Source organism: Lactuca virosa, chromosome 8 (assembly GCF_052849685.1).
Source record: "Lactuca virosa cultivar CGN04683 chromosome 8, Lactuca_virosa_CGN04683_v6, whole genome shotgun sequence".
Classification (NCBI taxonomy): Eukaryota; Viridiplantae; Streptophyta; class Magnoliopsida; order Asterales; family Asteraceae; genus Lactuca; species Lactuca virosa.
Window position 1 is genome coordinate 90,568,881 of NC_136433.1, and position 10,741 is coordinate 90,579,621.

A 10,741-nucleotide genomic window follows, 5' to 3' on the forward strand; every position below is an offset into this window, starting at 1 on the left:
GTTCCGGTTTTGGGGTGTGACAAATTGCGACTAAATTGACTTACATAGAGTACGCTTCAAGGTGTATAGCATTTCAAGATCTTGGCAAGATGCTTCTTTCTAGGGTAGCTAGCCAATATGCCCCCGTTCCTGCTTCTAAATCAATGAGATATGCATCACATTTCTGAGCATGTAGGAAGGCATATTTCTTCATGGTTCGCCAATAGTATCATGTTCTTAACACTTTAGAGCACAAGGATCTACCCCCAGTGTGGTTGCCACAATCCCCTTCATGTATGTCTTTTAGAACTTCCATGGCTTCTTGATCTTAGATATGGACCTATTACGGATTTCTTGTATAATACTCCATGGATCATCACAAAGTGTGAGATCCTCATCTTGAACACTTTATTGCTTTTTTCTTCTTTTGGGATTGTACCATTCTTTAGATACTCTATGATGGGTTGTGTTTAGGATCTTAAATGTCTGTGAGGAACCTGACTGTTTGGATCAGGATCCTGAACATTAGGATCTTGGTCAGAGGATCGAGGAATTAGGCCTCCGATTATTGCTATGTTGGTCGTCTGATCATGGCCATCGGGGTCGTCTAGTCTGCTGGAGGGATCTTCTATCGCAAGGATCATTATGTGGGTCATTGGATCCTGGTCTCTTGTGGGATCCTGAGGTAAGACTGTAAGTCGGCTAATGCGTCCGCCTTACTTTTATCTTCTCTAGGAACTTGATCCAGACTAAAATCTTTAAATTCGGAGGCTAATTTTTTAAGAATTTGAAGGTATAGTGCTAGTCTTTCACCTTTAACTGCATAAAACCCATTAAAGTGGTTAGTTATTAGTAAAGAATCGACATATACCTAAAGATCCTTGATCTGAAGATCCTTGGCCAGTTGTAGCCCCATGATCAGTGCTTTATACTCCACTTCATTATTAGTGGCATGGAATTAACAACTAACTGCCTGCGGTAGGATGTCCCCCTGTGGAAATTTTAGTATGATCTCAAGGCCTGCTCCTCTAAATTTGGATGCTCCATCTATAAAGAGTATCCACTCCCCCATGTTTTCTTCTTTGTGAAGTCGTTCGATTTATAACTCTACCTCAGGTTGTAGATCATCACTAAAATCAGCCACAAAATCTGCTAATGCATGTGACTTTATTGAGGATCTTGGCTCATATTTGATGTTATATGTGATGATCTTCACTGACCACTTAGACATTTTGCCCGACATTTCTGGTTTTCTCATGACATTCTTAATAAGATAGTGAGTTTTGACATGTATAGTATGAGTTTCAAAATAATGTCTTAAGTTGGTAGAAGTTGTAACTAGTGCAAGTATCAGTTTTTCAAGGAGAGGGTACCTGGTTTCACGATCCAAGAGACTTTTACTTACATAGTAAACAAGTTGTTGTTCACAATCAAGATCATTGGCCAGAACAACACTTACATCACCCGAAGACACTGAAAGGTGTAGGAGGAATGGTTCCCTATTTGAAGATCATTAGCCAGGACTCGCTTCTATCCCCCTCTTGGTGATCATGTAACCAAGGAACTTGCCTGCCTTCATTCCAAAGTGATATTTGGATAGGTTCAACTTTATGTTGCATTCATCTAATATGTCGAAGACTTCTTCAAGATCCGAGAGGTGATGTTCATCTCTTTTGGATTTGACCACCATGTCATCAATGTAGCCTTCCATGGTGTCCCCCAGTTTGTCCTTGAACATTTGATTGACCAGTCTTTGATATGTTATACCTGAATTGTTAAGATCAAATGGCATAGTAGTATAGAAATATATACATGTGATAGTTATGAAGTCCGATCCTATGAGGGTTGAACCCAAACCCTTGAATAAACACACTTATTTTAAATGTAATGGGATGGGAATAATTTCCATTATTCCTCTGTATTGTGCTACGTGTTCCTCAGGATCAGTAGTTCCATCATAAGGCTTCATGTTGAGAGTCTAGAAGTGTTTTGGAACTTCAATATCGGCTATTACGAGAGCAAATCTTGAGATCCTGTGGCTTGCGGGGGATGCTTTTGGTATAGGTTGGACTATTCATGCCACACTTGAGATCATATGTCTTAGTTGTTGAAGTTCCCTAGCCATGATAGGACTTATACATGCATCAAGATCCTCATAGTTAGTATTAAACGCATTATTATTTAGTAAGTTACAAGTCTCTTAGTTTTTAAGGGTAGTGAAGGTTTCTTTAGGATCCTGCATCACAGGGGTTCGATTATTTACGATTTCTCCCCAATTTGAAGCAGCAGCAGGTATCGAGGTTGTAGTATCTCAACGATTCCCTAGGGATCCTGTGCTGTCGAAATCGAGGATCCTGGGTTGCAAAATTGAAGGTATTGTTTCACGCGCTTTGTGGATCTCTTCTCTTATTCTTTCCCTTTCTTTGAGAAATATTTTGATGTCCTCCTTTTTTTTGATTCAGTTGTTGCATTACCATCTTCACCATGGATAAGCGCTTACTGTTAAAGATCGGAACACGATGATCCTGGAATTCCAGGGATCCTCGATTCCCATGGATGATGATCAGAGAGGTGTTCTTTTTAGAGGTATCTAGAGTTTTCCTCTGACCGGGAGTTTTGTTTGGAGGTGGTGGAAGATTCTTGGAGGAAATGGGAGGAATAAAGAAAAAACATAAAGTTGGTTGTGTAGACATGATTTTCAAGAATTAAGAACACCACGGTCCCACGGTGGGTGCCAAATTTTTTTGGTCAAAAATCGATAAAGTGCAATTCAACCAAATTTTATGAGAGGCTGTGGTGTTATTGTAATACAAGTGTAGAATAATAATCAAAGTGGGACAAATGAGTTACAAGGAAATCCCTTGAACCTTTATAGGATCTCCGACATAAAACCTTAGGAGATGATAATGATCACCTGCTGTTTTGGTCAAAAAATGAACAATAAATAATCAACGAAATTGTATAAGAGGATGTGATGTTCGGGGTAAAGCAAGTATAAGATGATAATCAAAGTGACACAAGTGATTTATAAGGAAAGCCCTTGATCCTTGTTAGGATCTCCGACATAAAACTATGGGAGGTGATAATGATCACCTGCCTTGATGATTTTATTGATTGAAGAAGATGATTACAGAGAAATGTAAAGAATGAAAGTACAAAGATCGTAGATAAGCTAAGTGTCGTGTGATGAATATAGGTGATTCTTTATAGTCTAAAGCTAATAACAAGAACTCCAACAATTTTGGGATCCTCCGAGATCAAGTTATAGACGTTATTTGACATGGTCCTCTGGGTGTTTTTCATGGTCACTATGACTATTCATTGAGAATAAGTCTTTGGCTGACTATTTCTGCCCATGTGAGAAAAATAAAGAAGCATATAATTGTTATAAATGTTATGAGAATAAATGATAATAATCAGGATCCTAAAGTATGTTTAAGGATCCCGAGGTTTAAGGATCATGAATGTAATTCTGGGATCCTGGCCCTAACAATTGCCCCCAAATTATTCCTGCAAAATATTTTGAAGTTAGTTTGACAATACTTAAAGGGATAATTTAAAAGAAATAAAAGTGATAAGGGATTTGAATTTTAAACCCTGACGGATAGAATTTATCCGTTCAATAACCATCATTAATCGGTCAAATCGAGCTTTCTCTCTCTTCTTCCATCAACATAAATAGAAGCAATCGATCAGGATTATTCTTCCTCGCGTCTTTTTGCTTTCATCCAAGGGTTTACCAGTCATCTTCGAAGGTACACATCTTACTTTTTCTCCTTAGTTTTCTCTTCACTGAACATGGGCAAGAAAATGACTATTTCTCATATGAACATTCTCGCTCCTCCTAAGGATGACTTTATCGATCAAAAGATCTTGTCATATGACGAGATATGTTCTTTTGATGAGGATGATATCGAGTCATTGAAATAGTCCAGTGCTTTTTCTGATGATGTTGTTATTAAACCTTTCAACCCGAAGTATCAACCTGATTTCGTTTCCTCCTCTTGGGTCTGCTTCCCCGAATACCCCTTTTCTTTGGGTTTGAAGTACCCTTTTTCTGGAATCATCTCCAAGTTCTTTGATGTTACTAAAATCTCCTTCATCCAAGCCATGCCTATTTTTTGGAGGATCTTGTTCTAGATCGACAAATTGAACCAGTCCAAAGACTAAACATAGGTTTACCTGAGTTGGCTCATGTGTATGATTTTACTACGTTTGGAAGCTCTCGTTTTCTTCTCATACTCAAATCCCACAAGTCCCCTCTCGTTCAAGTAACAAAACACAATGATGGAGCTTGGAAGGAAAAATACTTTTTTGTGAGACCTGATTCGATCCTTGGTGGGTATTCCCTGTCGAAGACTTGTGTTAAAAAGGGTAGGAATGATTTATTCTTTTACCGAGGATCATGGAATTCACATTTCATTATTTTGTTTGATTTTTTGCAGCTTTCAGGTTTGAAGAGCTCGTTCCCGTTGTTGAGGATACCGAAGAGAAGATAGAGAAGTTCCTTGTTGTTTGTATAGCTGATAGGTCTTTCAAGTTTGAATACTCCAGTCTCCAAGAAGGTTCTTCCACCACTGCTTCAATGGCTACCAGTAAGAATTCTTCTTTTGCCTATAACGGTTTAGAATTAACTAGGATCCTGAACTAATGAGGGTCTTTAACTAATGAGGATCTTGAATTAATGAGGATCCTGAACTCGTGAGGATCTTGTGCGATGTATAGGATCCAAGGTTACTCGTTTCACCACCCGATTTGGTTTGTCTGATGTTGAAGATGATATGTGTCACACCCCCAAACCAGACGGCGGAAACGTCAGGGGGTGGAGGACTTCAATTGTAGTATCACAACACATGCATCATAGTAATCAAAGTACAAACAACCATTGTATTTAGAAAGTATAAGTATTTACATGTGTTCAATCATTGTATATTGAACCAAAATAGTTATACAAAAGAAAATATGACTCAAAATAGCTCCATCTTCTCAAAAAGCTTGGGGAGTACCTGTGTATTATTTCCCTGAGAATACAAGTAATTTGAAAAGAGAGTATCAACATAAAGTTGAGTGAGTGCATAAGTGTTTATGTTTAAAAGGATGTCTCTGTATCTTGTATATGTAAACTGTTCCAGAAAATCCTATATTTTTTGTTGTATATGAAAAGTAGTTTTATTCCGATAAAACCGTTCTCTTTGTATCAATGTTTTGTATTTGTATTCCTTTATGTAAAACTTGTAACTAAGAGTGTGCCTGGCTCCACCAGCTGTTATAGAAATCTGTATTGAACCTTTGTAGTTTGTATTCTGTAAACTGGTACTTTGAAGGTGTACTTTCGTTTAGTTGTTTATACATTAACGTATTGTTAATATCTTTTTAATGAGTTATTATAACCATACTATGACAGGATGGCCTGAAACAAACGCTTTGTGGGCATTTAAATTGTTGATAACAATTGTCACTCATTGGCGTGTATGCATGACTGTAGCTAGCAGCCTAAGTGCGGGGTTCTCAATCCCGATATAGATCTACACACAACTTCTTTCGATCCCCGGGCTGGAAATTCTGGTTATAATGTCAGGACTTTACCTTGGTTGTCTAAAATGAATTAAACAACCTGAATTGAATGTCTCATAAAAAGCATATAAACGTTACATGTATATTAGTCATGAAAACCCAATCATTCTGAAATAAATGATTGACAATATGTTCTTGAATTAGTATTCCGAACATGTATTTGACAAGAGTAAACCCTTGATTTGTTCTGAACCAAAACCCTTGTTTCTTGTAAAACAGTGTATTCTAGTATGCTTGAATCATGAATTATTGTTCTATGTATCATAAATTATACCTATTATAATTTATATGTACTTTCTGAATCAGTATTTAACTGTTTTTAGCATGTAACCCCTTGCTCTACATGTTACAAAGGTATTTGAACTGATGAAATAACTTTTATATTTATATACATACACAATTTTATATATAAGTAAAATTTAAACGATACTCGGACAAATAACCGGTACTATAAGCCCACATCCAAACAAGGAAAAGGACCCAGAATGAGTTATCAGTCCTAAGCCTTTTAAATCTTATATATATATATATATATATATATATATATATATATATATATATATATATATATATATATATATATATATATATATATACAAATATGAATTTTGGGGAAAAATATAAGATTATAAAAGAGTTTAATGTTTTGAGTAGTTTTGATGATTTAATGTCGTTTTATCATGATTTGGAATCATGATTTTATAACACAAAGTTCTTGTGTTATGCTTGTATTCCCCCCTTAAAACAGAAGAAATTATGAAAATACGGGGGTATGAACTCACATGATAGGTGGTAATTCGGACAACGTTTCGTTTTGCTGGAAAGGAGTTTATTTGACGAAAAACTGGCTTAAATCGGGCAGAGTTTCGACTGGAGAGAGGTTAACTTCTCGGGAATCTTGGGGCTTCGAGGCTTGATTAGGGTTTTAGACTTGATACCGGGGCTTTAGGGGTTGTATGTGAGTTTGTGAGAGTGAAAAATATGAAAGTGTGTGAAATTTGGGGTGAAAAGTGTGAATTTTTCGGAAGCCCTCGCATGCCTTATATAGGCCGAAGCCTCGGATCCGAGGCTATGCGAGACTGACGCGTGTTCGGACAGGTGGCGAAGGAAGGAGGCTGCTTTGGACAGGTGGCTCGCAGGTGTTTGCTTCGGACTGGACCGAACTGCGGTCCAATGGGGAGTTGCCACGAGGGTCCGAGGGGTGTCCGAGGGGTGTCCGGGGGTGTCTCATGCGAGGGTGTCGGCTGCTTAGTGGACCTCGGCTGCGTTCCAATCAGAATGCGACACGGTGAACTGCGGTCCAATCTGAAGGTGACACGTGGAGGCTTGCATGCGAGGGTGATGTGGCCGAAGGTCAGCCTGGCGAAATTGATCGGTTTTCAATATTTCTGGATTTTTGTGCCAAAAACGTGCGAAAATCATAACTTTCGCATACGAGCTCCATTTTTGACGTTCTTTATGTTGGATTAGGTGTCTAAGCCCATAACTATAATTGGTATGTACTTGAATTGATAGCAGCACAGTCCTTTTGGGTTGCCCTCAACCTAGCAACTGGACAAGGAAATTATGAAAGGAGAGATATTAATTTATAAGATTAATAAATTAATATAAATGATTTATTAATATGTTAAAAGATTAATATATTAATTAGAAATCATTATGTTTAATTAATAGTTAGCCAGAAATTAATCAGAATTAATTTTGGGGTTAAAAGTATTAATTATAAAGTGCAGGGACTAGTTTGCAATTATCAGATAGTTGAGTGGAAGGCTCCAGAACCTCCTTGGAAGGAGGTGGACGAAATCTATAGGGGAAACCCTAAGGATTTCGTCCAAGGGGGCTTTGGATAAGGCCCTTGGGTTTGCTTAGGCCCTAAGCAAAGGAGCATTAGGGTTTTCCCTAAACCCTAGATCCCTCAGCTATATAAGGAGCCTCCCAGCTCTCAAAATCGGTCACTCCTTCTTTGAAGAAACCCTAGGGCCGAAATTGCATACTCTCTCTACCCTCTCTCCTTCTAGTTTCCTTCTTGCTAGTTCTTGGGTGTGATTCCATTAGAGGCATTACATTTGTGGTGCTAAGCTTCCAAGAAGATCAAGATCAAGATCAAGAGGATTATCAATTGTTTGCTATAACAATTGAAAGGTATGTAACTCTTAAACCCTAGTTCGTTATTTTTGAAAATAGCCTTTCTCCTCTAGGGTTCTTGTTTTTGCAATTCAAAGTTGTATGTTCAATAGTTAAAACATAGATCCAAAGTAGGTTGCATGTGAACTTAGGAATTGTTTTCTGGTTTATTTGTTTTACCTAAAACCCATCAGTGGTATCAGAGCCATTGTTTGTTTTAAATTGAATTGCTATAATTGTTAAATTGCAAATTAGGGTTTATAGCCATTAAACCCTAAAGGCCAAAATTTTCGATTTTAGGGTTTTGGATCAAATGGTTTTCGTAAACCCTAGCCTCCAAGAACCCTAATCGAAATTAGGGTTAGGGTTTTGGAAACCCTAGCCTCCTCCCCTTAAATTTCGAAATATGCTAGCCTTTTTTAGGGTTTCCTTGTTTTGGATAATAGTTGCCTTATTGGATAATTGAGATAAATAAGGAAATTATCCTATCCCCATATTTTCGAAATCTAAAAGGGATATGGATTAGGATTAAATTAATTGTTTAATTTAATTAGATAATCCTTACAAGATTTAATAAATTAATTAAAAGTTAATTAATAGATAAATATTAAATCTAGTTATTTGGTTTATTTAAATTTAAATTAATAGCTTAAATTTCGAAATTTATATAAACCTTAAAGTTTTAAAAGGTTTAAAACACACCTTATATATGTATTATAATTAAAAGTTAAATATTATATATGTATAAGAATATGGTCAGTCAAATCGCTAGTATGCCTCATTCACGAAGCTAGTCTATAAGGGGGTATAAGGAAACTGCCTATAAAATGGTAGTTGAATGGGTGTCCACTCTCACCCACCGCTTCCTTGATTAGTGGAGGGTCGTTAGCAGAACGGGTTTGATAGGACAACTACTTCTCATTAAAAGTATAATGTTATTAAAGAAAGTACTAGAACATTATTTTTCAAAATCCCAACTCTAGTTACTTTAGGAAAAATGTGAAAAGTATGCTAATCCATGAAATTGCACATTATGCTTTATTAGTCGTTAGTGGAGCGTGTGTGGTTAACCAGCACACTAAAAGGTACTGATAAAGAGTAGTAATGGGTATCTCATAATTGTCATTTTGATGGAGCGTGTGTGGTTTACCAGCACATCAATAGTTAATGATAAAGACAATGAGGTTACCAAGCACATTTGCATGGTTATTCACATCTTGTTTGTGATCCTCGGCATCCCAGTCACAAATAGAAGAGCATAATCTGAGATTAAAACATGCCATTGAATAGTTTCAATGTATCTCAAAAGAATTAGGAATTTCACTTCGTTTATCTCGTCTAATGGTGGAATTGGTGAATCGTCATTCACCTACCTTTATGAAATTTACACTTGGATCTCGGCATCCTATTTCTAAGTTGTGAATCTTCATAGTTGGATCCTAACCTTGATATTATATCTTTGGGTTATTATATTGAGGTATCTTGAAATCTAACTAAAACTTTCTTTCTTTTCAGATGTCTACTCCTGGAAACACTTCTGCCTCATCCTCCTCCAACCACAACTTCTCTTTGCTCAACATTTGCTCCAAAGTCGTTATGGATGGCTCTAACTATAACGATTGGATGCGAAACATCAAGATGGCGCTTCGATTTGAGGACAAAGAATATGTCCTTGAAAAGGAGCTCAAAGAACTTGATGAGTCAAAAGCTACTCCTGAAGAATATGCTGCCTACAAGAAACATTACGATGATGCTACCAAAGTGGCATGCATCATGGTGGCAACCATATCCCCAGAACTGCAGAGGTACTATGAGGACTACTGGCCTTTTGAGATGAACAAGGACCTTATGGAAAAGTACCATAAGCGAGCTCGTCAAGAAAAGTTTGAAGTAGTCAAGTCACTCATGGCTTGCAAGATGAAAGAAGGGGAGTCGGTTGTGTCTCATGTGCAAAGAATGCAACGCTACATAGAGCGTTTGGTCAAGCTCAACATTCACTTTGATGAGGAATTTGCCATTGATATGGTCTTGAACTCACTACCTGATTGTTATGGTCAGTTTATTCTAACTTACCATTTGAACAACACTGAGCAGACTCTGGCCCAATTGCACAACTTGTTGCAGACAGCTGAAGCAGGGATGAAGGGTAAAAGTATAGCCTCCACACCTGCAAGTGCCCCTGTCTTGGCTATTGGACAGGGAAAGGGGAAAAAGAGGAAAGGTCCTCCTAAGCAAAATTGGAAGAGCAAGGCTCAAGCTGGGTCATCTAGTAATGGCCCAAAGGCTAAACCCAATGCTACCACTCCCCATGTTTCTGATCCAAAAGAGGCCGTTTGCTTTTATTGCAATCAAAAGGGGCATTGGAAGAGATCTTGCCCACAATATCTGCAAGATATCAAAGATGGCAAAGTAAAGCCATCTTCGGCAGGTATTTACACTATTTCTTCTAATAACTCATTATCTTCTCGTTCATGGGTCCTTGATACAGGATGTGGTATTCACATCTGTTCTGATTTGCAGGGGCTAAAGGAAAGTCAGGAGATAGAGCAAGGAAGGATAAACTTGATCATGGGAAACAGAAAGTCTTCACCAGTGACCAAGATCAGAGTTTATCAATTTTTGCTTAGTAATGATGTTAGATTATATTTATTAAATTGTTGCTATTCGTCTGAGATGACGAGAAACATTATTTCATTTAATGCATTGTTCAGACAAGGTTTTAAATATTCTTTTAATGATTTGAATGGTTCAATTTCTGTTTATAAGAATGGTGTTTTTGTGTTTGAAGCTTTGCCTTGTGATGGTGTGTATGAAACAGTGACTTGTGTTGATAGATTAGGAAATAGTGTATTTAATATTGACTTGTCTAATAGTGTAGACAAGGCATGCCTGTGGCATTGTCGTCTTGGACACATTAACAAGAAACGCATAGCCCAACTCCAAAAGGATGGAGTGTTGGAATCATTTGACCTAAAATCAGATGATATGTGTGAACCTTGTCTTTTGAGAAAGATGACAAAATCATCATTCATAGGGTCTTGTGAAAAAGGTGAAGGTCTGTTGG